This window comes from Pinus tabuliformis, chromosome X, assembly GCF_031772625.1.
Source record: "Pinus tabuliformis cultivar Carrire ecotype Pingquan chromosome X, CPIR1, whole genome shotgun sequence".
Taxonomy (NCBI): Eukaryota; Viridiplantae; Streptophyta; class Pinopsida; order Pinales; family Pinaceae; genus Pinus; species Pinus tabuliformis.
The window spans coordinates 1042329816-1042343448 of record NC_142308.1 but is presented as its reverse complement, the minus strand read 5'-3'; the positions used below and the strand labels follow the sequence as shown (position 1 = coordinate 1042343448).

General features: G+C 33.2%; 1 pseudogene; it reads right to left on the bottom strand.

Moving 5' to 3' along the window:
• Positions 1–2164: 2164 nt before the first annotated feature.
• Positions 2165–13427, bottom strand: LOC149143351 (glycine-rich domain-containing protein 1-like; annotated as a pseudogene).
• Between the last annotated feature and the right edge of the window lie 206 nt (positions 13428–13633).

The window sequence follows — 13633 nt, the reverse complement described above, 5'->3', positions numbered from 1 at the left end:
ATATGGGACTTACACCATCACTAAGGCTGTGGGAGACAACGGTTTTGAGCTAGGTATCCCCCATTCCTTAGCTTACACCTCGTATTCAATGTGGACCCCCCTTCGGCCATAATTTCCACCATTTCTAAACACATCAGACATTGCTGAGTACGACTGAAACCAATAGAGCTCAACCCAAACTACGTTGAACATGCCACAATTATTCGGATCATTGACACATAGATCAAGAACACTCATAAACAAAGGATCCATGTGTATTGAGTTGTCCAAGATGGCCAACTCCTGCACCAAGGCAAGCGACTCATGAGGGACCAAGTTCAGTAGATTTTTTCTAATCTCATGGAGGCACTCAACACAATGGGGATGATTTCTTCCTAAGGGAGGAGGACTAATCTAGGTGGATATTGGTGGCCATCCACTTATTCAAATTGGACCTCCAACAATGTTTCTTTCAATTTCCTTAATTGTAGAGCAATTTATTATTTTTGGTTGTGTTTCGAGTCCTAAACTTTCAGAGTCGTTTGGAGGTCCTAAAAGATTTTTTTCTGGGAAAATGGAGAGACCAAAAATGTGCCAAAATCTATTTTGCATGTTCTTGTTTTTCCCCCTTGTGGATACCTTCAAAAAAAGGTATTATGATAGCCAAGCGAAGATTGTGTGCGAAAGTTACGACCTCGGGGAGTTAGTGGTCCAACTTACCCCAACGGGGCTTGAAACATTGGTGCTTCATCTCCTAGGGTTAGGGTTTCATACTTGTTGTTTATGATAAAAAGGACTTTGAACCTCATTGTAACATAGTTGATAAGGCATGTAGCCATCACATCTCTTCTTAGTGATAACTGGCATCCTGCGAGCAAGTTTATTTTCAATCTACAGTTTAAATAATTTTCGATATTTTATTATTAATGAATTGAAGTTGTTTTTTTTGTAGCTTTGTGTTTTTATTTAATTCTATATTTCATTTCATTCCTACATAAATCTGGATCAAAATCCCTACCATCCACCTAATAATTATGGATAATTAAATAAAATTTTTGGAAGACATATTCCAAAATAGACACGCCTATCAAAGGTAATAAATATAAATATTTTGCTAATATTTAGTAAATTCCTATATTAAATTTCCTTAGAGCATCTCCCTGGACAACCTTTAATTTGGTTGGAATTTCAATTTTTTTTTTTAATGGTGGGCCTAACAACTTAGAAAAGTTCCCATATTCAAATTTCATGTGTCTATGGGAGATAATTAATTGTCATCTAGAATTTCGTTTGTAATTGTCTAATGTTTACACTCCATCAATTTTTGAAATTTGGTTCCAAAAGGCCGGGAGAAGGAGGGTACAGAGATTTGAACCATGGGAAAGTTGAACATGGTGAGCACACCATTGTTATATGAAAATCTAAGAAAAACTTTTTGATTTTCCATGACATCTCTGAATATATTCTTGACACATTGGATGGAATGAAGCTCTTCAACGCCAATAAGAAGCTAAAAAAATGGTATACTGCATCTCAAACAAGGACAAGGAGATCATTACACTATTGAATAACAACCTATTAAATACCCACTCCCTAAGGGTAAGGGAAAATCCTATACATAAAACATATATAATCTATCAATTTAGTTTTAAGCTCTCATCACCTAATAGTAAAATTATCAATCAAAAATAATGTTTATAATTACTTTGCAAGCAAGTAGAAGTCGAAGATGAGGCGTTGATGATGTTGTAATACCATGTGTATAAGCAAGGAATAAACATAAAATAAAACATGAAGATTTGAATGGTTAAATACTTTTGTCGAGTCTTCCATAAACAAGTAGGGATTAGGTAGTTATGTTATATGATGTTTTAAAAACATTAAAAGATGAGTATTTATACTACATATAGAGTGTAGAGACAACTTTGACATAAATGGTAGCTAAGCTACAAAAAATGGTGGCACAATTTTCATTGTAACTTTTCACTCTGTTGCTTACCATAGATCTTATAGGGTCTCCCTGGATGTAAATAACTATATATTGTATTGTAGGTGTTCAATTTAGTTCAAGAAAGGATTGAAGATTGCATGCTTTAATGCTAGAATTGGGCTTACTAGCTCATTCTATGTTTTCCCTATGTTGAACTTGTCTTCTTCCATATTAACATAAGCATTTTTTTTTTATCTAACTGAAATAATTCTTACTAGAAGATATCAACTTCTTAGAATTTGGACTTCTTTAATAAATAGTGACGATTCGCCTCTTATCTGGTAAGCTTTGCAAACTTACTTCCTTAGATTTAAGGAAAGAGCCTGTATATGGTTTTGACATTGTTCTACAAGGCAGAGAAAAGAAAAGAAACTCATCTACATGAGCTATGACCTTGGAAGAAGGCAAGTGCAAAGATTCTAGGTTATGAAGCTTTACCTTATTTTTACAATACATACATATTTATCATCATGATTCAAAATCCTCATTATCATTTTTCTCACTTAATTCTTCGGATACATTCTAGAAATTGTAATTTCCTTTCAAAGTAGTGAGACCTAACATACTAGAGTAGATAAGAAGTAGTTATGGGATGAGTTACAAAAGTTTTAAAGTGCAAGTTGATAAGATTGGAACCACCTCACTACCCATTTATTAACAATAGAAATCGATTGATATGGATTTAGGAAGGGAGAAAAATGAAAATAAATATTTATAGTAATAAAATCGAGATAAATTAAAACTTGATTTCTATTAATAAATTAAATGTGTTGAACCTCTTAACATGTAGAATAAAACAAACTTGCTTGAATAGTGTTAGCTTATCTTTGAGAAGAGATGTGATTGTCATTGCACAAATTTGTCACGGCACATTACAATAAGGTCAAAAGGCCCTTTTAACCATAAAGTAACAATGAGGAAACCATAAACATCCAAAAACCTAACCCTAGGAGATGAAATTCCGAAACCTTTGTGGCCTTGATGGAGCTAGTTGGTATGTAAAATTCCTAGGGTCATAAATTTTGCATACGATCTCCATTTGGTGTATTTGGTAGCCTGTTGGAAAGGTCTAGCCAATAAGTACACATTTTGACCAAGGCTATGAAATGCCTAAAACTATTGATTGGGCCACTGCCACGTCAAAAAATGTCATTTAGGGCCTCAAAATGGCCTCGGAAGTTCAGGACCCAAAAAAATGTAGAAAAACAAATAAGATGGAGAAATGTGCTTTGAGCGAGTAGCATATGTGGGTGGTCACCCATATTCACCCGGATCGTTGGTTATATACTAATAAGGTTGTTGAATCCAACAAAATATATAGTGGAGTTGATACTTGGCTTAAACCATTGCTAGTCCTTTTTACAACGCGAGAAGATCAAGTTCTAAGCTCAAAGATAAAATCTCCAGTGGCTTCACATAGGAAGGAAGTGATTCATTTGAATTATGTGTATTGAGATTTAGATGTTATTTATACTGCATTTTTCCTCCATTTTAGGATAATTATCCTTGTGATATCTAACAAATAAAGTACTTTTGTGGTCTCCAGGTATGTTTATGATACCTAACACTTCCAAAAGTACATGCAAGATGATCAACCATAGGTACATTTATGAGTTTCATGTTGTTTCAAAAATTTGTTTCTCCTATAAAGATGTGTATTTTCACATAAGTTACACGTAGGATGAAATATTGAAATGCCATAGGAGAATATATTTAGTTTGTTACAAAACCTATCTCCACAATCTTTACTAGAGTTAGATATTTGTCTTAATTAGACTGAAACAAAGGATCTCCTACACAATCAAAATTCTTAGATGAAAGAGGATCCCTTGGCACAGGAAAACATGCATCTCCTTGATGCATATCCCCACTCTCTAGTAGTTCCTACCATAATTTTTTTCCCATTGTCTTTCCATTTCCATAAATCCAATATCCAGTTTCTTACCCTCGCTCTTGTCAAAATCCATGCCACCATGTTCCAACACTTTTCCAAACAAATTTAACATGTCTCCTTTGTAAAAAAATGGTTGTAGTTGGTGGGAATGTACATTAGATTAACATCATAGGTTAGAACACATAATCAATTGACTGAATTAAACTTGTTTTTCTTGATAAGGTATAGAAACCCCTTGTATCTTTCTTAAGATTCTTTTAAGGAACCATTTATCAGACATGCATGGTCAAGAAACCTATAGAGACCACATCAAATAGTTCAAATATAAGAAGATGATGCTGTAAATGAATCTTTAATGTCGAGTACAACACACACACATAAAATAATATACATACCAACAAGCTATATTTTCAAAACACATTCCATGTTTCTTCAAGTGAACTACAACCACGTTCATTAATCTCTTTTTCCCAACAGGCTGCAGTATTGAATTTGACATTTCCAATGGTCCATGTGCACAAATTTATATGGCTTCCTCAAATATCTTCCATTTATGGGAGCAATCTCACCTAAAAACAATTGCTGAAGAAAATTCCACCATGGAGAGGTTGAATGAGATAATGTGAATAATATTTAATTATTCAATATCAACTAGGAATTATCTTTGGTTTTTTAAAAGTTGTTTATTTATAATTATCTTAATTTTATCATCAACCAAAGGTATCAACTGAAGAAGACACATGAACAAGAATATTCGAACAATAAAGTTTTGAGCATTAGATTCCTTGATGGTGAGACATATACTCCCAATCATGTGTGTCATGTGGTGCTCCAATTTTGGATAATTTTTTTCCCAACAATATAGTGTGGTAGCTATCCTTGATGAGTCATAGTGGATAATTTTTTTCCCAACAAGATAGTGTGCTAGCTATCCTTGATGAGTCATAGTGAAATATGGTAGTTCTCAATAAGAAAATGCCACATATCTTAATGAAATGAGACCCATGCTCTTCACGAGGTCGAGGAAGATGTGGGAGACAATGGACGCAAGGCTTAGGTCATATTAAATGTTGGGTGAGAAGAAGATATCCATGATTAGTTGTATCCCTTAATCCGAAATAATCGACACACAAAAGATTCAAGGACTTAAGAATTTTAACTAGAGGTCTTAGGGCACTTGCCTCAAGAAAAAATAATCTTGAATCATGGCATGATTATTGCAACTACATCCATAAATAAATGTAGAAAATTAGTGAGGCAATTATCCACATGGAATTGTGTTGTGAAAAGGTCGCAATAAGGCCTTCAAGTTATTGTCCAATCAGAGGTTTGAAATATAATTTTTTAAATAATATTGAAAACAATATTTCGTTTTCAAAGTTAAACATTATAATTTACATTGGTCAATTCTAAACCAATAATTGTTAAAAGGAAAATCAATTTCTATAGTCCTCCTTTGACATGGAATAATAAATAGTGTAGTCATATCACTATAGATCCAACTCAACTCTGGATCTACAAAATGTTGAGAGGAATCAAATCTCTCAAGATGAAAAAAATTATTTGAGTGGAAAACTTAGGGAATGGTTTACACCTTCATAGATCTAGAGTTGAGATGGATCTATGTTGGTTCTTAATAATATTATTTATATTTATATTAACTCCACATCTATAGAAATATTCTTATATTTAATTTTATTAAAACCCTGATAATAGACATAGTATTGTTTGTAAGGTTTATTTGTATTACTTGAACAATTCAGAGTACATCCATATTATCATTTTGTCATTGTTGGCTTTCCACTTGGAAAATCGACCAGTAGAACAACCATAATTGTTTTGACAACAAAAACTAGTATTGTCTGACCAAAACATAATTATTATAGAAAATTTGGTTGAGTTACATGAAGTTTGATCTCTACCATATCATTTGATAGCATAAAAGTGACAACAAGAAACATAACTAGTACTAATATATACAAATGGGAAATTAAACAAGTGAGTAATGCAAGGGTTAATTTGTAGGGTAATCCACCTAAATGGTTTCTGAAGGTCTAGATTCTACTTTAACTTTAGTAAACTTGATATTATCTTGATGCTCAACTAGGATATTGAGATTCTAGTCAAATATTTTGATTTGTCACTAGATTTCCCCCAAATGGACTTGCATCTTTTTCTAAGCTTCCCCTCTTTCTTGCAAGAGATTCCCAAGGGAAGTCTTTATCTACCAGTAAACATCCACCACACATAGTACCTGGTTTGTTGGGTATGGGAGTAGCAAAAGTGTGGAGTCTAGTCTCCCATTTCTCCCAACATCTCTAGATCTCACATATTTTGGCACCTTAAACACACCTAATAATACATATAGTTACACAACATTTTTATTTAACATATTTTATATTTTATATAATTTAATTTTTTAATGTGATATGCATAGCATTGATGATACATACATACATACATACATACATACATACATACATACACACAAACTTGGTAGGATATCTCAGTTCATTCTTTTGCGAAAAAATGCATTCAATATATATAGAATCTTGAATGTAACATAGACAACAAGTGCATGTGAGTTCAAATTGTTCCATTTGCCACAATTTGCTAGTTCATATTGAGTAACCTCACATTCCTTTTTGATGATATGTATCCTCAATATCTATTCATAACATTGGTTAGGTCGAGCTAGGTTTGAACCAACATAGGCATATTTCCAGGGGGTTACACACACACACACACACATTTGGGAGATCTTTTAGCCACACAGAAAAGAAAGAGCTCAAATATGAATGGGATGATAGTAGATTTTTTTCACAGGATTTTATGATCTTATCAAATTTGATCTCCTAAAAGTAGTTCAGGAGTCTTAGCCTTCGGGGAATGTTTTAGGTGCTCTTAACTCAACTTTCATAACACTAATTCCAAGATGTCAAAATGTAGTTTCATTTGATAATTTTTGGCCTGTCTCCTACGATAATGTGATCTTTAAATTGATCTTAAAAATCTTATCCACTAGACTGAACCTCGTTCTTCGTGAAATCATTTCAGAAGAACAATTCAACTTTCTCTATAATAGACAAATCCATGATGTGATCTCTTTGGCCTAGGAGACTCTTCACTTTATCAATGTTAGGAATCTTAGTGCAAATGTTATCAAAATCAACCATTCAAAAGCATATGACAAGGTGAAATTGACATTTTTGCAACTGTTGTTGATTCAACTAGGAATGAATCTAGGGTTTGTGAATTGGATAATGGGATGTATCTAGTAGGAGAGATTCACAATACTTATCAATGGATGCCCTTCTTCCTTTATCAGTGCTTCTAGGTGGGTCCATCGAGGATGCCCTCTTTCTCCTCTCTTGTTTTGTTGGTGGCAGAGGTATTGAGTAAACTTATATATGATGAAATTAAAAAAGGAGAGATCAGAGGGATACACATCACGTTATTTGCAACCATTTCTCATGTTTTGTTCATGGATGATGTATTTTTGTTCATTTCAAGCAACAATTTATATTTCCATACTTTAAATCGCATTCTAGCTCGGTTTGATTTAGTCACTGGTTTGGTCATTAATATACAAAATTCATGCATGATCCTTCACAACCTTTCGGACAAATCCTTCCAATACATACATGATTTATTCCAATTCTAGTTCAAGTCCATAAATGAAGGATTTATGTGCCTTGTGTTTATGATGAAAGAAAATGACTATAAATTTGAAGATTGGATTTGGTTATTTAAGAAGGTGGAGAAATGTATTTCATTCTAGACCATCAAACTTCTTTTCATGGGAGTTTTCCTAATCTTGGTGAAATCCATTCTTGAGAGTATATCAATTTATTGGGACTCCATTACTTTGGTCCCTAAATGGATTCTAACAAAAAATTGAAAAAATAGTTTTAGATTTCTTTGGTCAGGAAAAGTAGAATCCAAAAGTTCCCCTCTTGTTTCTTAGTCATCTCTTACAATGCCAAATTATTTGGGTGGTTGGGGACTATTAAATATATATGTTTTTATTCAGTCCCTCATTGATCGTAGTTTTTGGCATTTATTCAATTATGTTTCTTTATGGAGGTGTACTCAAAAATCAAAATATCTTTGAGAAAAATCTATTTTGGATTAGTTCAATGATCCTCATAAGAAATGTAACAATGATTCCATCGTCTTAAGGGCCTTAGAAAAATATTTTCCCTTTGTGGGGAACTTGTTGAATGGAGGACATGGGATGGTAGAAACATAAAATTCGAGGAAGACCCTTGGTCTATCATAGGTATAGAATTTAGATTGTCACAAAACTATATCCATCTCTTAAGACAAGTTGGGGTGTATGCTATTGCTTATGCAAAATCATAGTTTGATATTGATCTACGAAGTCAAGCCTAGAAGTCGGTTTTACATATTTCCCTCCCTAAAATCAAAGCTTCTGACTGGTCAACTTACCTAAGGTTGTTGGTATCTTCACTTATCTGACTAGTTGATGACCACCCAGATCATCTTGCTTGGTTTAACAACTCTTTCATGGGCGAGTACACTATGAAGCTCGGTTATAAGGCATATGTTGATTCCATCCCCATGAATGATCATATGTGGTGGTGATGTTTCATATGGAAACATAATATCCCTCTAAAGTGAAAATTATCTGTGTGGTTGGATCTAAAAAATAAGCTATTGACATGGGATAATCTCATCAAACAAGGGTGGAATGGTTCGAATTGATGTACCTTACGCCACATGGAATTTGGTTCCATTTCTCATATTTTTTTTTTCATATGCATAAAAGGAATGGAGCATCCTTTGTGTTATTTTCTCCCCTTCCACTACTTTTTGGGACAAACATAATTTACAAGAATGTGTTTATGAGTGGGTATAATATTTATCAGTTCAATGCTATCTATATTTTCCAACTATTTTCATATATAACATAGGGTGGACTCGTACTGAAGTTATTTTTTATCACAAACTAATTCCTCCAAAAGTTACTAGCGAGGTTGTTGAAAAAAATTGTAAAGAATTTTGCTTGGAGCCAAAAAGAAAGAAAACCCATGTTTATATCATGTTGTATTTGGACAAACATATTCCTTTGTGGTTATTCGATGGTTCTAGCCAGGGATATCCTCTAAAATGTGGAGCATGATTGGTTTTATTACTTAACCAAAACCATCATTATCTTCTACAATATGCTCCTGTGAGGGGAGCTATCATAAAGGTGGAATTCACTGCCCCTGGACTCTTCTATACACAACTAGACATCTTGGAGTTAAAAAAAATATGTTTTTGGTGACTTCAAGCTTGTGATTGGCTGAGGAACTCAATGAGTAGAAAAACAAGTTATCCAAAGAGGTTCTTTAGCTCCCTGCATGTTCTTTTGGATAGTACAAGCTTCTGGACAATCAAGAAATAAATGGAATGGAATTCTATTTTTAAACCTGTCATTGGAGATTTTTTTCGCAATATTTTTTCTTTTCTTTTGGAGTGTATTTTTTTTCTTTATGAGAAAGTTGAATATATAGGCGTAGTCTAACATATAAACGTAATTACCTTTGTCAAAGAAATTTACCAAAATCCGGCAATACAATTTCAAGGTTATTTAAAAACATTTTGAATGCACAAATGGATTTAGCACCCTTGAAAACCCCTAGAACACTTAAATTATTAAGATTAAACAATTTAAACCCAAGCTTTTATATTTTTTTGTTGTATTTGATTAAAACTAACCTGGATTCAACACCCTTGAAAACCCCTGGAGCACTCAAATTATTCATATTAAACAATTTAAATTCATGTTTTTAAAAGAAATTGTCGGATTTTGATTAAAACTAACCTGGAAAAGGCCATTTCGTTTATAAGTTAGACTATGCCTATATGTGTGTGTGTGTGTGTGTGTTTGTGTTTTGTTTGTTTGCTTTTTAGCATGTACTTCTTAGTGGGACCAGAACCCAAGTTGGGGGGATAATAGTGACTCCTCCTTACCACCCAAGCTACACTCACTTGACACAATACAATGGCTTATTAATTCTACATGCCCAAAAAATCATAAATAACTTCAGACGCAAAATATTTATATATATTTTTATTTTATAACATTTTTGTTTACATAACTACCTTTGAGATAAATCTTAAGCCTCTATCTTGAATATTATTAAAAATATTTCGTTGAAATTTTATAAAGGTTAAATCCTTACCATCCAACAATTAATCACTGATAATTAAATTAAAATTATGGAGGCCATATCCACTAGTGCAACCATATAAATTTAATGTGCAGTCTAATTAATAGATGAACTAACATTCTCTAACCACCTTTTTGGTCAATTTTATCCAAAATTCAATAGATATTTTTAAGAACCATAAGTTTAAGAATGCATTTATGGATTCAAAAGTGCATTTTAAACAACAACGAAAACACCATCTTGTTCAAAATTGTATTCCCTGATTTCCTTAAAAGAGGCCATTTCATCTATTAGTTAGGCAATGCCTAAATTAAATAGTCCTTAAATGTAGAGAGACTTCAATCTGTTATACAAGTCACATACTCGAGATACGTACTTGAAAAAAACCACAAAAATTAGCTAAATTACAACTTTAATTTTTTTATTTTGTTTTGTCAATTTTCCTGTGATCCTCCAGACTTGACTCGTGGCTTGAGGAGCCATGAACCAGGGGCATCTAATCAGTCAAAGTCACCTGGGGATCACACCTGTCTTGGGCCACACCAACCCTATGTTGACTGGAATTTTTATCATGTCTCCTACCCTAGCACAAGGCACAACCACCCCCTATGAGGTTTGATGATGGGTAGCCTTGCTAACGAGGCCCATCCTCAATCGGTTGTGCTAGTGGAACTTGACTATAACTTTAAATTATTTATTATCAAAGAATTAATACATAGATTAAACATATATACATTTAAAAAAGCATGTGACAATATTCTTAACCATGGAAATTCATCCCCACATGGAGATTCTTAACATATAAATAAACTTTATTATAATACCATGACTTATCAATTTCTACCATCGACCTATTAATTATTGATAATTGCGCTGAGAGGTGCTCTCGAGCTAGTATGGTAGAGATGTTGTAATGTAATGTTGAACATTTTGACTAACTCAAATTACATAAAAATAGAAATAAAAATAAATAAAGAGATTAATGTAATGTAATTTAAACATTTTTACTAAGTAAAAGTACATTAAAATAAAAATAAAAATAAATAAAAAGATTAATGTAATGTAATTTAAACATTTCAACACTGTCAAAATAAAAATAGCACTATAAAAATAAAAATGACCCATGGTATTCATGTGGAATATAACCTATTTAAAGAGGAAAATTAAACCAAACTAGATCCATCCTAACTCTGGATTTACCAAGCACTAAAAGGGATCAAATCTCTTGAGATTCAAGCCAATTTATGGTGAGAAGAGATTTGATCCCTTTCGGCACTTGGTAGATCTGGAGTTAATATGGATCTAGGCTTTGTTATAAACCATGGACCAATACTATGGTTTATAAATCTCTACCATCCACCTATTAATTATTGACAATTAAATTAAAATTGTGAAACCCCAACTAAAAAATAAACAATCCTATGATTAGAGTATTCTATGAATATTGTTTGGAGGTTAAATAGCTAAACAATCATAGGAACCAATCCATAATATTATTGTTTTGTTTAAAATTATTATATTTATGCCATAAAGTGTTTCCATCTGATAACAACTCCCCCAACTGCCATTGTGTACCAATATACACCATTGGATGGAATGTTAGACGATTAATAGTTAATAGTTAAAAAAAAAAAAAAACTAATAGTCAGGGAATAACGGGCAAGTTCAAAAAGTAACCAAAAAATTGTTTCTTGCTTAACTATTTTCTAATGGCTTAATGCAGAGGTATCTAAAGAGTGTTTCTCTTGCACGGATTGGTTTAGTTTTTCATATATCCTTCCAAAATTGAATTCTTGAGGTAAGTTTTCCATTCAGATTTTGGTCACTATATTACTTTTTCTTATTGCTTAATTCTGCTTCTGCTAATATGTCATTCCAAAAAAACCTACTACTTCAGAACTAGCTATAAAAAAATCCATATATATATATTTGAACAATGGACTTTAATAGATGGTGGATTCACCGGGTAATCTACTAATCCAATTGTACTTGATCTCCTACTTAGAGACTGCTCTGATACCAACTGAGATAGCGGAGAATAAAACACATAACACAAAAACACTTGAAACTTTACAACATGGTTTCATTCGTTGTTTAATCATGTATTTATACACATCAAGAGAAAGCTCTGGAGATTGGGGCGGTGGCTTCTTCATGAAGCTTCCACCCATTGTCAATGGTTTCTAGAAACTCCATTTAATATATCCGTTGAATTTTGGATCAAGACGGCCGCTGTAATAATGATGTTCAACAGACACATTAAACTTGCTGATGTCTGAACAATGATCTCACATTTGAGTAGTTGTGATTACTGGTCTAACACCTCCCCTTAATCACAACTACCTAAAATTTAACTTGCCTGTTGGTCTAAGTCTCAGCTAGGCTTACAACAAAACATTTCATTTTTGCCTTCTTATTAAAGGGTCCATGCTTGTTCCTTTTCCTTTGTTGGTGTTGTTTCATTTTCACCTTTCTTGTCATAAGATAGTGATTGAGCTTCTCCTTTCTTGATTGCAGGTTAACATTCTTTGTATTCAACATTGCTTCACGCTCTTGAGACTTATACTTGTCCTTAATGCTTGCAATTTCTTCTTTTATTGCTTCTTTTTGGCTGTCAATATCTGCACACTTAAAAACAACGTTAGATTCATAAAAGTAACCATACTGATTCTTGCCATTGTGCTCTTTGAAAAGAGCTTTGCTTTGGTTGATTCATGTCTTCAACCTGTTCCGTCAAGTCTGTTGCTGCAAACATGTTATCCTACATTTGATTTGTGTATGGAGGTAGGCAAATCTTCTCACCAAACAAAAACGCATCAATAATATGCTTTTCATGCATCATATTTAACCACTCATCATGGGATACATAATTGTCATCAAATTTGACTTCATAAATTTCTGCATCACAAGGTGTTTCCTTAATATCACATACTACTCTATTGTTAGCTAAAGACATACTTTCAGCCTTAATCCCAACTATGATGCTTTCAACACAATCACTTTTAACAACAACACCTTCATCAACTTCAGCTTTCTCACTACCCTCCATATTGTATTTCATTTCAATAACATTCCAAAATATTTTTGCATTATGCATTTCACCAAATTCGTACAAAATATTAGACAAAATATTTTCATCTAAAGCTGATATGATGAGAAACAATGCTACTGCATTTCTACACTTATCATTCAAATTCATAGAAGTTTCTTGGACAAATTTCCATAAATCTACTGAACCAAGCAATCCTTCCATTTTAATTGCCCAAAGCTTAAAATTTTTACCTGAGAAAATTGGCAGAACTGGCATTAATCGTTTCAGTATTGCATCAGTGTCTTCAAATTCTTCTATCTGATTCAGATCTTCTTCTGCAACTATTGCCATTTGAGAAAATTCAACTGCCACGCTATGCCAAGCCACAAGCTTTTACTCCACATTTAGCACTAACTAGGTCCACACAATAGGCCACAACAACAACACTCCAAGGACCACATGCAATGCTTATCTTCTGACAGTATTGAAGGAACAACTCAGCAGGCTCTTATAACAGTCATGACCGTGACTTTGGCTCAACGCTCAATCAGAAAGAT